This window comes from Microplitis demolitor, chromosome 1, assembly GCF_026212275.2.
Source record: "Microplitis demolitor isolate Queensland-Clemson2020A chromosome 1, iyMicDemo2.1a, whole genome shotgun sequence".
Classification (NCBI taxonomy): Eukaryota; Metazoa; Arthropoda; class Insecta; order Hymenoptera; family Braconidae; genus Microplitis; species Microplitis demolitor.
Genome location: NC_068545.1, coordinates 5,325,793 through 5,343,396, shown reverse-complemented (window position 1 = coordinate 5,343,396; position 17,604 = coordinate 5,325,793). Strand labels below are relative to the sequence as shown.

General features: G+C 28.0%; 1 protein-coding gene across 9 annotated transcripts in view; it reads left to right on the top strand.

The window, feature by feature from the left end:
• The first annotated feature begins 1,064 nt into the window (after positions 1 to 1,064).
• Positions 1,065 to 17,604, top strand: part of LOC103576882 (protein NDRG3) — a 33,195-nt gene continuing 16,655 nt past the window's right edge. For 2 of the 9 annotated variants that reach the window (XR_008404120.1, XR_008404119.1), the window contains exons 1-3: positions 1,065 to 1,457; positions 6,878 to 7,086; positions 16,648 to 16,723. The gene's annotated coding sequence lies outside the window, so the exon portion shown is untranslated. Of the gene's footprint in view, positions 1,458 to 6,877; positions 7,087 to 16,296; positions 16,724 to 17,604 lie in introns of those variants that run through there. The other 7 variants (XR_008404127.1, XR_008404121.1, XR_008404123.1 and 4 more) reach the window with 7 other exon arrangements.

Sequence of the window (17,604 nt, the reverse complement as noted above, 5' to 3'; positions counted from 1 at the left end):
TTAAACTTTGACTATTGACAAGCCGCGTCGAATGACACCTTAAAGATCAAAATCGGTTGATCCATTCAAAAGTTATAGATATTTACATACATACATACATACACTTGGACATCATCGTGAAATTAGTCAGAATAGCTTCCTAGAACCTCAAAACGTCAAGATCTCTTAGAAATTCGATTTTCGAAAATCGGACTGAAACTAATAACTTCCCGAATTTTTGAAAATTTTTAATTTTCTTAGCGGCAAGTTAAAAAAACAAAATTTAATTTAATTCTTTATATTTTAATGTTCTGAAATGATAATAATAATAATAATAATAATAATAATAATAATAATAATAATAATAATAATAATAATAATAATATTCGTGAAAAAATAAACATTGTATTTCATATTGTCTAATCAGTCATTCACGTTTGAAAAATATATATAATGAAATCCAGTAACATCAAATATTGACTTAGTTGACATGAGATAATACTTTATATACATCATTTTTGTTTTATTATTTATTTCACATTTTTTTTTTTTTTTTCATTTTAACTTTAAATACTCCAACAGTCTCTTGGGATTTTTTTCTGTAGTTTTAACAACGTGTTGAAATAAAATCTATTTGTGAAAAAATAAAACTAAAAAAACAGCAAAGAAAAAAAAATACTGCACGGTGTACGATAACAAAAAGGTATAAAATATATAAATATATAAATATATGTATATATATATATATATATATATATATATATATATATATATATATATATATGTGTGTATGTGTGTGTGTGTGTGTGTGTGTGTGTGTGTGTGTGTGTGTGTGTGTGTGTGTGTGTGTGTGTGTGTGTGTGTGTGTGTGTGTGTGTGTGTGTGTGTGTGTAAATATGTATATACAGAAATGGTAAGTAGTTAAAATGTATATAATGTATCATCAGAAACGGCGTAAATGTCTATTGAAAAGCATTGAAGCATTAAAATAAAATCATTAAATTGGTTTATAGGCGCGCCATATAGATACGATCGTAACAAATGTTACTCGGTGAGTTAATTGCGATGTTTAGTATTACATACGTACTAGAGTACTCAGTAGTTCGTCAACTCGTGAAATAACGCTGTGAATATTTGTGAAATATTAATATATATCTATATCTACATATACAATAATTAATAATAATAATAATAATATTATTTTATTCTGTGATGTCGCGTCTAACGACTAAAACTTCAAGAGCAATTGCTAAATCATTTCCAACTACATCAGCCAACAATAATTTAAGGGTTAAAATTTGGAATTCAGAAACGATGCAAATTCAAATTTCAATTGCGGACGGAATTGCTGCATCTGCAACATCTAATTGTCATCAAACAGTTACAACTAAATGGAAACAAATTCCATTACAAAACTGCAATTATGACGAGGACGAAAATATATCACCGTCTATAATTATTCGACAACCTATTTCAAGGTAAACTTTTTATTTTATTTAAGTTATTTATTTTAAAAAATAAAAAGAACAAAAGACTGTCAACCTTCAATACAAAAATGTAACACGTGCACGGAAAAACAGAATATTAAAAATTAATGAATAATAGTAAAAAGTGAAATCTGTTATCAATAATTAGTACTATTATGTGCTTAATGCAAAGTAGTTTACTAATTTTTGTCTATTCCTAAAAACTACTATCAATTGTTTCAAAAAATAAGTAAATATTATTACTTTTAGGTATAATACGTGACTTATTAGTGAAAGTTAATTAATTTATGGCATAATCTATTAAAAAGTAATGATTGGTCAAATTAAGAATTGGTATCTTAGATACTGATTTTTCCAGTCGAAAATTGAAAAAGTTACAAACTTTCATTTTATAAATTCGATATCACTGATCAATTATTAGCTTAAAATATCATTTATTCATCATTATAAATTAATTTACAATATACATAATTCGAATAAGTGGTAAATAATAAAATGAAAAATTAGTATACTAGATACTGATTTTTTGCTCATAAAAATACCGAAAACTTTTAACTCTTATTTTATAAATTCTATCCCATTGACTAATAATTAATATAAAATGTTATTTATTCGTTATTATAAATTAATTTATTATATACATATATCGAATAAGTGGTAAATAATAAAATGAAAAATTCGTATACTAGATCTTTATATATTAATATGTACGTTTACTAATTTTTCGGTTCCTCATTTTTTAAATTTTTCTATGTTTATTTGAATAGTAATAACTATAGATATTAATTTATCGATTCTTTTTCATATTAATTTTAATATAAGAAATTAAAAATTTTGCTCTTGTATGTGTATCAAATTTTAATATAAATAATAGCCATTTTGTAATATATATAATGATCCTGGTTTGATATTAGAATCAAATATACTAATTTTAAGTTGAAAATAAACTACAAACTATTCAAATTTCGAGCATCATTGTTTTCCGTGTGGATTTTAGTTTGTTGTATTTTTTTAATGCAACAAAAATATCTGCACAGCTGGTAAAATTTTCGAGAAATGTAAATGAGGTAAAAATAAAAATATCGGTGGATATATATATATATATATATATATATATATATATATATATATATATTTATAGGAAGAATTTATATTCTTGATTTTTATATGAACATACTTTCAGTCTGTCTTGAGAAAGATACCTACTATACGTGATCCTGAGAATGGGTAACCCAACAAAATAAACACGACAACTTTTTCGTGACCTGGATCCATGTAAAACAGCAATCTCTTGTATATTGTATGAATATTGCGGATGTATTTTCATCGAGATTGTTATATTTTAATGAATGCACGACATTTAATGTACTTTATTCTATTTTATATTGCTATTACGATCATTAGACGGTTGTTATCATCATGAGATTATTTAACGGCGATATTTATGTCCCTGTCACTATGTTATTTTTTGTTCAATATCTAGAGACAATTTTTTTTATGTAAAATATTGATAGTGACTTTTTACCCAAAAATAGATTTAATGCAATCGCGCTCGTACTTTTTTTTATAAACGATACTATGAGTTTTTAAAAAATTAAATTTGAAAATGGCAGCCAGTCATTTAAAAATTCATGATATCTACGTGACTTGAATCAGAATTATTAATTTTAAATATTTGGTCCTTTATTTTAAAAGGTTTTTTTCATAAATAAATTATTTTATAGACATTTTTCGGACCGGGGGCAAAATGGCCTGCCCTAAAAAAATTGATGAATTTTTTTTTACTATTATAAAATTTAAAAAAAAAGCTCTTTTCTAAAACAACACGGAAATAAAGACATAAAAAATTTTTATTCAAAACATCAAAAATTAATTTTCAATTGAAAATTAAAATTACCCGTGTAAAAAAAAATTCGTTCCAAAAAGATTCCAAAAAAGTTCTGCATGTGAAACTTCTAAACATGAGACAGATTAGAACTTCAAATGGAACTTTTTTGGAATGTTAGTAATTTTGATGGTGAAAAAGGTTTTTATGAACAAATTTTCAAATCAAAAAAGGACGTTTTTGGAGCTTTTAAAAATTTTTTATGGACGTTTATTTTCGTTCTATAAAAAATTCAAAACTAGTGATTTTGGAAGTATTTTGGCGTGATTCTAGAACGTCTTTATTTTGGAAAAGATGCAAAAGTAGTGATTTTGGAACGTCTTTATTAGTCTATAAAAAAGTCAAGAGTGTTGATTCTAGAACTTTTTTTGTAATGTCCGTAAAAAATTCAAAAAAAGTTCCAACAATACTTTTTTTTGACTCGAAAATTTGCCCATAAACTTTTTTTTTACCATCAAAATTACTAACGCTCTAAAAAAGTTCTACTCGAACTTCTAATCTGTCTCATTATCGGAAATTCCACATGCAGAACATTTTTGGAATCTTTTTGGAACGAATTTTTTTTACACGGGAATTTTTTTAATATATTAAAAAAAATGATTTCAACTCAAATTTAGGCATAGAATTCAATTCAATTATTAAATAAAAATTTTTAACTCAATTTTAAAGTCAATAAATTTTAGCTGTCCCAATGTGCCCCGTAATATTCATTTTAATTCCCTGCATAGTTTTTTTAAAAATATTCTATGGTCATATTCTACAGCAGAAACTTATTCTTTTTCTTTTTTCTTTATATATATTCATTTTTCGAAATTATTATTCAAAATATGGTCAAAAGTCTTTCTAATTAATTTAAATGGTATAATTATAAAAATAAAATTTTACTATGCAATTAAATTGAACAGTTAGAAAAATCGAATTTTCCTTTGATAGAAATATCCACATTCTTTTCCTCACTCCCTAATTTAAAAAAAATAAAAATAACGAGTGAAAAATGATATCCCATAATTAAATTTAAAAATTAAAAATATTTAAAAAATTGAAAACTTCAGTTAATAATTAAATTGAAGGTAATATAAATTTTTCTCTATTTTTCTTGACTAAAGGTCGACCAGAGGTTCGTAGCGTCATCCAAGTGTAATTTAAAATTCCGTTAGTAGTAAATATTTAACGTGGATGGAATGGAACTCGATCGCAAGGTATCCCTGGTACTGCTCGAGTACCAAGAGGTGCTGTTTGAAAAGTTGGGCGCATAGTACGTAAGCTCCGTGACCAACATCTCTCAGTATATTTTTTTCTTATTTTTTTTAAACTCCATTTTCTTCGACCATTTTTTTTTTTTTTTTTTTTTTTATTCTACTCCAGAACATCTAAACTCAATTGGTCATCCCGAAGAGTACTTGCGTCAATTTATCTTCCACCAATGGATAAGTCTTAAGTTGAGGTTCGGCAGCCCAGTTGTTTACCCAGAGAAGTACTTTTAAAAAAGATTCTATACTCGTATCCTGGGTCTTCAAACTCGTCCCGTGTTATTCTACTGGTTTACAACTTGTTATGTGTACATATACACTTACATTAGATGCAGTCAGTAGTTTCTTTGAAAACGGATGCAGCAACTTGACGACAGGAGACTGCTTTTGATACTACTCGGCGACCCAGTTGGCTTGCTTCGTTAAATTTATTGGCGTTTTGATGAAAGCACTATGAGATATTCCAACAGTCTGCTCTTCCTTTCTCTCTCTTACCCCTACCACTGTCATCCCCAACTTTGTGCCTCAGCTATCCCATAAATTTTAAAGAAAGGCTTTCCCAGTTTGTCCCCTGCATGACGGCGGTCCCGCCTCAACGTCCTCCTTTGCTCTTTTCATTACTTTTTTTATTTTCTTACAAACCTTTGCATACATAAGCTTGACTTTTTGATGAATTGATACCCGGAAGATATTTCGTCTTACATATGTAGATATTTATCTTTAATGCTTTTATATTTTCAATTGATAATTAATTAGAAAATAAATTTTTTATGCTAAAGTCTCTACATGGAAAGAAAATTATGGGGTTGGTTCCCATAATTTTGTAAACTTCTGTCCTATACCAGTATAGGAATTACGACCATAAATTATGGGAGCAGTTCCTATAATTATAGGAATGTTATCCATAATTATGAGAATAGTTCCTATGACTATGGGAATGCAACCCATACCATTATAAGACTATTTTCTATAATTATAGGAATGATTCCTATAATTCATAGGAAGACTTCCTATAATATTATGGGAATCATTCCTATAATATTTAGGAACTATTCCTATAAATTATAGGAACCATTCTTATAACATTATAGGAATAGTTCCCATAATAGTATGGATACGATTCCCATAATATTATAGGAATAGTTCCCATAATGCAATCAGAATATTTCCTATATTATTATAGGAATCATTCTCATAATATTATGGGAATCATTCCTATAATATTATGGGAATATAAATATAAAGAAAAGTGTGGAAATCTTTTCTACAATACATATAAATATTATTAAACATAAAAACAAAAAATCAAACATTGAAAAAAAAAAAATTCGTATTTGGCAAAAAACATCAAAGTGTTTAACAGAAATATTTTGTCATCGCAGAACATTCAAGAAAATTCAAATTTTGAAAAGAAAAATTTAGATTTTGATAAAATCTCCAATTTTGAAAAAATTTCTGCACTATTTTGCAAAAAAAAATTCTTATGATATTATAGGGATGATTCCTATAACATTAAGGGAACTATTCCCATACTATTATAGGAAGTCTTCCCATATCATTATCGAAATAATTCCCATAATAATATGGAAAGTATTCCTATAATGGTATGGGAATGGTTCTCGTAATGATATGGAAATAGTTCCCATAATATTATGGGAATGGTTCCCATAATGTAATGGGAATTGTACCAATACTATTATAGGGATGGTTTCCATAATATTTAGGAACCATCCTTATAATAGTATGGCTACTGCTCCTATACCATTATGGGAACTATTCACATCATGCATAGGAACACTTCCCATAATTTTCTTTCCGTGTAATAGAAAATTATATTTATGAATTATTATGCATGAAAATATTTTGAAAAAATTTGTATTGTCCGGTTATTTATAAAAAATTTGAAAATTTTTTTATTGGAAAATAATCCTAACTCGTAATTTATTTCTTTATTAATTATTTTTAAAAAATTTAAGATGCCCTAGAAAAAATTTTCCAAAATTTCATTTCTTATTTTTTTAAAGTTACCCCACTTTGCCCAGAAATGAAAAAAAAAATCACCACCTCATGACTGAACTAAAAATTTGACTAAATGAATCCCGAAAAAAATTTCGTCTATTCAAAATTTAAAATTTAAAATTTTTGATAAATAATGAAAAGCCTTAAAATTTCGCTTCCTCTTTTTCTACCGTTTATTTATTACCATAAAATTTAAATGTTAAATAGTTTTTTGAGTTAATAAGAGCAATAATAATAGTAACAATATTTCTCGGCAGGGAATTACGTAGCATAAACTTTGATGTATTTACATACCACACAGACGTTTTAGAAGTCGCGGGAACAAGGATTTGCCCTGCGGTTTTGACAGAATACGAGAGAGCGAGAATACATCTAAGAAAGATAGAAATTTTGGTATATATGAACACACAACTAAAGGATTTACTTCACTCACTCACTCACTGTCTTATGTTCTCTATATATTCTAGTAAGTCTTTGTATAATTATACTGATTACAGCGAGCTTTGCCGTTAAATTGTTCTCGGAATTTCAGATGGGCTTTAATTTAAACATGCCGAGAATGTCGTTTGGCATAAGTGAATGTCAAATGCCAATATAATACAGACCGTTATTTTGTGAAATAGTATTCCGTAGGTTGCTTGTAGGATATAAGCATAAGTTACTGCTACTAGCGGGTACGTTAACGTCCGAAACCCGCCGTTAAATTTATTATTAATACGAAATTTGTTACTACCTACGTTTCAACGCTATACGCGTCGTTGGGTTGTAAAATTTTAAATCGTTATAAAAGTATCGATTACACAAAGCTTCATTATTATTATCATCATTATGCTGTAAAAAAAAACCAGGGTAAGGCCAAGCAGTGTAAGTGTCAAAATTTTTAGTGTTAAATTTCAACACCGGCAGTGGTTTCAAAAAAATTTCCTGGTGTTAAAATATTTAATTTTGTTAATATTTTGACTTCCTCGATCTCTACAGTTGATCAGTTCTTTTATTAATTAATTAAATTATTAGTGATTGGAATGGTGGACGTTAAATTGTGTAATTTTGAAATAGATTACATATAACATAAATAATTATTTAAATAAGTACACGGTAAAATTGAAATTTTAACCAGATAATACACAGAGAAAAAATTATAGTAACTGTTCGTAGTACGTTTATGAAATATCATCCCATACAGTTATGGTAATAATTACTTGGGATTATGGGATATAGACCCATACTTTCTGAGAAAGTTTCCATAAGTATGGGAACAATTCCTATCATTATGGTAACAGTTCCCATATCGCATGTGAAAGAAGCATGGTAATGATTACCATACTCATAGGAATAGTTCCCATAAGCAAACAGGAACCAATCTTATAACCACATTGTAACGGTTCCTATAATATTATGGTAATCATTCCCATAATATTATGGTAACTATTCCCATAATATTATGGTAACTATTCTCATAATATTATGGTAACGATTACCTTAATATTATAGTAACCATTACCATAATTCCATAGGAACTATTCCGATACCATAAAGGGAATTATACCCATAATTATAGGAATGATCACCATAATATATATGGGTGCCGTTCCTATAATCAACAATAGAAAAAAACCGGTTACTATGCAGTATGGGAACCATTCCCATAATATATTGTAACTGTTACCATAATTTTCTCTCCGTGTATTCATAAAATTTTTATAATTTTTTGTTTGTAATAGGGGAAGGAGGCAAAATGGGCCCCTAAATGTTTGAGGACCCATTTTACCCCCAAATCATTCGTGACAATTAAAATTTTAAGGGGTCCATTCCCCCCCCCTGCCCCTACATTTTTTACTCTAAATTCTATACGTGGAATTTTTTTCCACACCGATTTAATACCGGTATTTTAACACCGCCAAATTGTACTGTCTAAAATTGGTGTTATTTAATTTTAACACCACGCGGTATTAAATTGAGTCCATTTTTAACACCACTTTTTTTACGTTGTTATAAAAAGTCCGCCCGGTGTTAATATGAAATAACACCGATGTAAATGGTGTAATTTGGTGGTGTTAAATCAGTATAAGCAAAAAAATCCATGGGTAGAAGTTAGAAAAAAATGTATGACGTATAATAAGATATGAAAATTTGATGAATATTATCTGAAAGAAATTTCAATTTTGCTATGTACTTATTTAAATAATTATATATGACATACGTAATTTATTTAAATATTACACAATTTTACGCCCACTATTTTAATCACCAATAATTAAATTAATTAATAAAAACACTGTTTAACTGTAATGATCGAGTAGGTAAAAATGTATACAAAATTAAATATTCTAACACCGGAAAATTTTTTTAACATCCGTAACGAACATTTACATCAATGACAGTGTTATTTTGAAATTTAACACCTACACCTTCTGGACTTACCCCATTTTTTTTTACAGTGTAATATTAATTAAATTTTTATGTTTTTATTTATAAAACATTTTTTGCTTTCTAATTTCTACACATGGAATTTTATTTTCAAACCGATTTGACACCGATTTAACACCGGTATTCGAACATCACCAAATTACACCTTCTAGACCGATATTATTTAATTTTACCACCGGTCTTTTTACAGTGGATTATTTTTATTCTTTAAGCTCATTTATTTTTCATTACTGTGACGCTATCATTCCTGTAATTTTTATTAATTCTTTTTTTATTACTGTTTATTTTTATTATGCATGTGTCACGTAAGGGCGAACCGGGAGAATAACGTTGTTGGTAAGTATGTACAAGTTTTCAAGGCAATCGCATGACTTGATAGAACTCACGCGCTCTTGGGATCCAACCCCAGTACACCCAGATGCCTCGTACTTAGAAAACTTTGCTTATATATACACTCCCTCGTGACAACTTGGTTAAATTATTTTATTCATACTTTATTTTTTTTGTTATTAATTTTTTATGCTATCTAGGGTGAAAGTACCGATAATCAAAATAAACTTCTGTCTTACGACACGCTAGTTTTATCAATAAAATTTATTTATACTTTTAAATTTATAATTTAATAATGCAACTGACTTTATTTATCTTTTCAAACTTTTGAATTATTTATCTTTTTAACGCAAACGTTTTTACTTTTATTTTTATGCTTTATTTTTTCAAATAAATTCATTTTTCTACCCTTAGTCATTTTTAGATCATTTCGGAGTTTGAATCAATATTATCACTAAACTATCAAAGATATGATAAAAATGCACTGGAACAATTTAGTAGGAAATTTTATCCTCTATAAAAAAGGTCCTTATAAATTTTTAATTAAATCCAATAGTTTAGAAGCTATAGATTTTTAAAATTATTATTTCGTTTTTGAAAATATCCCTGCTGTTTTTCGTTATAAAATTTAAGGAGGTTCGACCGAATCTAATGTAATAAGGATTTTCCAACTTTAAGATTTGAAAGTATATATATAAATAAGTCCTTTATGTATTCTCAAAATTTGAAAATGATCCACCGTCTAGTTTTTTAGAAAAAAAGATTTAAAAATGACGTTTTTAAAGTTCTTATACACAGGCTCTTATGGCGGGCAAGCTTCTGTCATGTCTTATTCAATTTTTTTCATTATTAACCTCCCAAATTTAAGAAATAAAAAACCACATGTCATAAACTTTAATATTTTTAGAATATGATAAGATTTAAACAATAAAGTGTTACCGTTGTAGTTATTTAAATAATTCAAGTTAAACTTTATTTTTTAATCTCGTTCATCGACAGAGATACATATTATTGGGGGTTTTCCAACGTCGCGGAAGCAGCTCAGAAAAAAAACAAAGATAGAAATACATTAAAAAGAGAGACGAGATTAGAAATAAATTTTTCCGCTTTAATTTGAATATCGATGTTTAAGAAATTAGAACGCGTTGCTGCCACATCTTTTTATAAAACCATGAGTCAAAAATAACCAAGTAATTTCATTACTTTCTTTCATTAAATAACTAATAAGTATTAATTTATGAATTCTTTATGTTATTATAAATCAAAATAATGAATTTTCATAACTATTAGGAGAATTTAGCAAACAAAAAAATTCAAACACTACTTTGACTCACTACCCGAGTCAAAATTTGAAACCTTGCTAGAACCTTGAAATCTTAGGATCAAGAAAGAAAAGACTAAGTACTTAATTTGTATGGAAAAACAACTCCTATATAAATCCTACAAATGTCAGTTACGGGAGAAAATGACGTTTAGTTGTTAAATAGGCGCTAAAATTAAAAATCATTAATACTTATCAGAGCCTAAACATACGATAAAAGCTTATTCAAGCCTATGAATTCTACACTATTTATTAGGACCTAGTAGACCTACAGTTTTAACATATTTATTTGAACCTATCAATTTAAATTTAAAAAAAAAAGATATTTTTCTGATATAGAATCGTTATAAGTTATTAAGCGTATAAAGTGGTAATAGGGATTCGTTAGGTCCACCGAAAGATTTTAAATTAAAGAAAAAAGTAAATTAGAATTCGAAGGACTAATGTAGGAGTTGGGAATTGGTCATAAAATACTTAGTTTTTAATCAGGAATTTAAGAATTTATCCTACCAAATGAGAATGAATAGTTTTTATAGGTTCCAAAGAGATGTTAAATTTTGATTTTTTATAATCCATAGGAATTAATAAGAGTATAAAGTATGAAAAATACTTATTTAGGTCTGCTTAAGAATATCAAGTACTGAAATAGGTATATTCAAGTATATTGAGTACTTAATGCAAAACCAAATTTCGACTCGAGTAGTGTCGGTCGAAGCTCCTTAATATAAAAAGTATTTTAAATAACATCCGTCTAAAAATAACATATGTAAATAAAAAGTATTGTGAAATTAAAAAGAAAAAAAAAATAAAAAAAAAATTTAGCGTCTCTCGCATCCCCATTTGAAGTCAAAACTGAAAAATGTTAATAAAACACCGAGTTGACTTTGCATTGAAATAATAATTTTAAAAAACTTTTATATTATCATTTTGAATGGTTCTTCATATTATACTTTTATCAAGTTCTATGTCTATTGTATGTGTTTCTCTTGTTCGCCGTGCAATAGCGAATTATCGGTACAGAGTTGAAGTAAACCCCGGGAACGGAAACCAAGAAGTCCAACCGATGATAACGTTATACATGCAAACTTGAGACAATCTCTCGCTTATTCCTCTCCGTACATATATACATATACATATACATATACATATACATATACATATAATTTTCCATCTTTAGCTTTATCTCTATCTCTCACCCCCTTTTATTTAGCTTTGCTCATACACTCTATTCTTAGCCTCGTTCACTGTCTCTATCACTTCTGACGACAAAAGTTGAATTGAAACTTGCCACAGCGAGTAACCGCGAATTCTTTCTCCACTAGCTTTACATTTGCATGGGTAAACTCGAGGAAGTTTGCTATTCTCGTTTTATGCTAATGCAATGTCTCGGTGTGCAGCCGACATCAGCGAGACGTTGCAATATCATTGACTATAATGAAACTTGCCGCGTCAAATTCAATTATTATGAAGATTTTAAATGACTAAAAAAAGAATATTAAAAAAAAAAAAAAAAAAAAAAAAAAATCCCTCCCTTTTTTTTTTTTTACATATTTAGATATATAGGGTTTATTTTGCCGGTCGTAAATTTCTTAAATTTATCGAATTTCAATATATGCAGGCTATCATTATTACAGTTGTCTAATCAATTATGAATCAACCGATTCATGAGACAGGGAAATTCACTTGCAGTCACCCAACCGAATTATGTAGATTGATCACGATACAACAACGAACTCTCGTGCTCACGGGGGTAATTATCTCGTCACAGAGTGGTACAAGTGACTAGCGGAACGTCCTCTTGGGACAATTTCTATCTCTCGTTTGTCTCATGACCATGCAAACTGAGACCACATTCGATCGGAATTCAAACGCATACAAAATTCGATATAATTATAAGTCTTTATCATTTTTTTGTTTTTTAAATTGATTTGAAATTTAAAAAAAATTTTTATTTTAAATGCATTCTTAGAGTTCTGCATACTCCGAAAAATATTTATAATTTTTAGAGAAATAAATAAATAATTAAATAAATCAGTCGAAATAATAAAAATAAATGACAGTACACGGAGAGAAAATTATAGTAACAGTTACAATATATTATGGGAATGGTTCCCATACTGCATAGTAACTGGTTTTTTTGAAATGTTGATTATAGGAACGGCACCCATATATATTATGGTAATCATTCCCACAATATTATGGTAACCATTCCCATAATATTATGGTAACCATTCCTATAATTGTGGATATAATTCCCATACGGTATCGGAATAGTTCCTATGGAATTATGGTAATCGTTACTATGTACGTATGGTAATGGTTACTATAATATTATGGGAATGGTTACCATAATATTATGGGAATGGTTACCATAATATTGTGGGAATTATTACCATAATATTATGGGAATGGTTACCATAATATTATGGGTATGGTTACCATAATATTTAGAAATTATAATAATTTTTGTTTGTAATAAGCATTTTTTTTGTATATTTAATCTTTTTGTGAAACTATATTACAATAAAATGGTAACCATTCCCGTAATATTATGGTAATAATTCCCATAATATTATAGTAACCATTCCCATAATATTATGGTAACCATTCCCATAATATTATGGTAACTGTTCCTATAATATTATGGTAACCATTCCCATAATATTATGGTAACCATTTCCATAATATTATGTTAACCATTCCCATAATATTATGGTAATAATTCCCATACATTATGGGAATGATTACCATAATATGATGGGAATGGTTACCATAATATTATAGGAACTGTTACAATGTGGTTATAAGATTGGTTCCTGTTTGCTTATGGGAACTATTCCTATGAGTATGGTAATCATTACCATGCTTCTTTCACATGCGATATGATAACTGTTACCATAATGATAGGAATTGTTCCCATACTTATGGAAACTTTCTCAGAAAGTATGGGTCTATATCCCATAATCCCTAGTAATCATTACCATAACGGTATGGGATGATATTTCATAAACGTACTAGGAACAGTTCCTTTAATTTTTTCTCCGTGTATCTGATCTTAAAATCGATCAGAATATTATTTTTTTAGAAGCTTGGCATTAAAATGGAAGTAACTAGAAACAATGCAGAATTTTAAAAAAATTTATCAGAGATAATTTGTAGGAAATAAAATTATCTACAAAAAAAATTTAATAGTATTTTATGATAAGTCAAATAGTTTCGCCGAAAAAGTGAAAAGATCTTGAAATTTACTCTAACTTAACCACGAGGTCCAATAACTTTTGAACATATGGATTTTTCAAAAAATCATGTTTTTTTTTGTAGAGCATTAAATTCCATACAAAAATGTCTGCTGTGCTTATTCGTACATTGAGCCATTGCCGAGGTAAAACATTCTAAACTTAAAAATTTTTTTTTCCCATGTTATTTAAATGGGAAATCGAATTTTTCGATAATCGAAGCCCTTAATTGACTTAGATTTTTTTTTCAAGCGGGAATATTTTTTTTGTTCTAAAAATTTAGTTTTTCAGGTAGGACAGAAAAAAACAAAATATCGCCTCAATATGAAACACCCTAGTGGGCATAAATTGCCTGTTTCCATATGTGGCAATTTATGATCATATATACCATATATCAAAAATTTTTCGGAAATACAGAGATGACTGTCTATTTACTTAATCCCTTTGGAGTGAAATTTCAAAGGAAAATTTAATTTAATATTGAAATTCTGATTCAGAGTTAAATTCACTCTTAAAGAGTTTATTTTAGCACCAAAACTTAGAATCGGAGCGAATGCGAATTTAAATAAAATCCATATTACTCCGCTGAAAACACAAACTATCTACTTACTCCATATGCAAAATTATTTTTTTTTTAAACTCTGGGACTCTGAATGGCGAAGTAAATTCGGATTGAAATAAAATCCATAATCACTCCGAATTTTTAATAGTGCACCGTTAAAAATTCTATGGGAATTTTACCAAATAATCACAGGAAGTTAAAACTCGGTGATGAAAGTAAATTTACGATGTGTGTAATGTACATGTACTGTGTACACATACACAAAAATCAAAACTCACACGGTCTATTTATAAGACAAGGTATATAAAATAAAAAATATAAAATAAGTTAAGTATGTTAGAATAGGGTGTACAAAATATGGAGGCTGTCCTTTTGAATTATCGCTCGTGGCGATACTCGACGTATATTAAAATCCTTTTAACCGACCATAAATAAGACTACATTCACCCAGGTAATCCCTGAACCTTAGCTGCCCGAGTATATCAGTGTATAGGGAAACTTAAAACGAGACCAAAGACTAAAAAAATGTTGCAATATATATATATATATATATATATATATATATATATATATATATATATATATATACCTAAAGATGTGTAAGTAGTATAAAATATATTCAAGCATATTCTTTTTATACTAAAGATGACGGTCAGCACAAGTATATTCAACTTATCTCTTGTACTTTTTTCCACTTCATAAACTTCAAAATTATATTCTTATCTTACACTCTCGTATAATATTACCTATATATACAAGACGCATACATTACGCTGAAAAATCTCCAATAAAAATTATTTAAATCCTCTTAGGCATTTTTATTATTCGATAAATTTTAAAAATAAATAACCAATAATCGATAACTGTCTAGACTTTTCGAATCGATGATTTTACAGTGAATTTAATACCGATCATTTTTCGTCATCTTAGATAAGGAATTTTAATTGATTTTTTAAAAAATGGAGAAAATGGACACTGAAAAAAAATCAATTTTTAATCTTCAGTGCGATTCATATTTTAGTTTTCGATTTCAAATCCTTAGGAAATAATTTTTTTATTTTCGTGTAAAATGAGACGCATAAAAAAATGAAAAGAATTTTCTTCTAATTTTTAAATTCCACTAGAAAAACAAAAGAGTTGAGAGTAAAATCATTGCAAAAAAATAAATTCCAAAAATTTTCTATTTTAAATTTTTAAAAAATGAAAATTAAAAAAAAAATTTCCTTTTAAATTCTTAGATATCCATTTTACCCTCTCCCATATGTTACCCTTTCATAAAATGAAAAAATTTTGAAAAATGACCTATGACAGATAAAAAAATGTTCTACAGAACAAACTATAATTTTATCACCTGTCGGCAAAGATGAAAAAGCAACGCGACCCTACATGCAGTAAACTCCCACATGAAAAATATATTTTTCTCCAAATTCAAACAACAGATGGACTCAGTAAATTATTTTTCTCACAAATAGAAAAACTCAATAGTGCATTCGGTAGTCGATACTCGAATTTAAAAATTGCATAATCGATACTTTATCAATGACAATCATTTAACTAATCACTCGTTAACGAAACTAATAATTCAGACAGGTGTCTTTAGCTCGATATCGAAATATCTAATAAATAACGAGGATATATCAAAATGAAAATAAAAAAAATGACAATATGATAAAAACATGACGTATTCAGATATAAAATATAGATGTCGACACACAGACCTAAACCGGTAAAATCTAGTAATCAATGCGCAAGACGTACTGCGCACTTCCATTGACCGATGCGAGCAAATAAGACAAGGGCCAATAGTAATTGTCGATGTCTTCGTGACAAGACTTGAGCGTGATCACTCGAGCGGTGTCATTCAATATACATCATTGAATAGTGCATTTTACAATTATATATATATATATATATCTATATATATAAATACATATATTATAACTGGGTATATTACAAAACTCCATTTTATATTAAACATAAAAAGTTATATCACATCTAATAAATCGCTCGAGTGTTTGGAAAATAGATAATTCAAAAAAAAATAAAAAAAGTAACGATCGCGTCGCGATTGGTTTACTCGCGGGATCGTAAAGTTTACTAATAACAAACAATTTATAAAGTTTTTTTTCTTTAAGCTGCAATTGTTTTTAGGCAACGAGGGTCGTGGAAGATCCACAAAAACATATATAAATAACACCAGCTCAGGATTTAATATAAAATCCACAAGGTGAGCTTTTTTTAAATTTAAATATATATTTATGATAACGATTAAAATAACTCTAATAAATAGGTCAATTAAAATGATTAATCATGTGTGATTAATCCAGCCTTTCTATGTTGCGCAAATAGTGACTAACCATAATTATTTATTTTTAAATTTAATAAATAATAATAACAATACTAATAATAAATAATAATAGTAACTGATAAATTTAAAATTAAAAAAAAATAAGTTATCGATTTTGAATCTCGTAGTCGGAGCCGACTCAATTACGGTAGAGGGATGACGTAGAAAATCAATAATACTAACCCTACCCCAACATCGACTTCTTGTCGTCAACTATACCATTAAATCCTAAACCAAAATAATATTTTAAATAACAGACTATTTTTTATTCAAATTTATGTACAACTAAAAACGCGTGGACGATTGCCCAATAGTTATCAGTTTAAAAGGAAGTATATGATTTCCCGCGTCCGGAAGATATTGACGGTGGGCTATACATATATTTATATATACATATATAACAATGTATACTATAGTAGGCTATGCATTAACGTCAGCTAGGTACTCACACATACACACCCACTTATACTTAACATACATATATATATATATATACATATACATTTATAGACACATGTAAAAGTACTACGTCTTAGTCACTGGGTCGGTAGAATACAATCCTAGTCTTCATTAAAAGTAAAGAGAAAAAATTGGGCCACTTAACAGACAACTAACTCGTCATATTTTCTTTCAAATTTTATTTCATTTATTTATCATATTTATTATAGTATTAACGTTATTCATTCTATTGAATGTTTGAACAATGTGTCATACACTTATTTTTTTAAAAAACACACACATTTCGATGGCATTTTTAATGC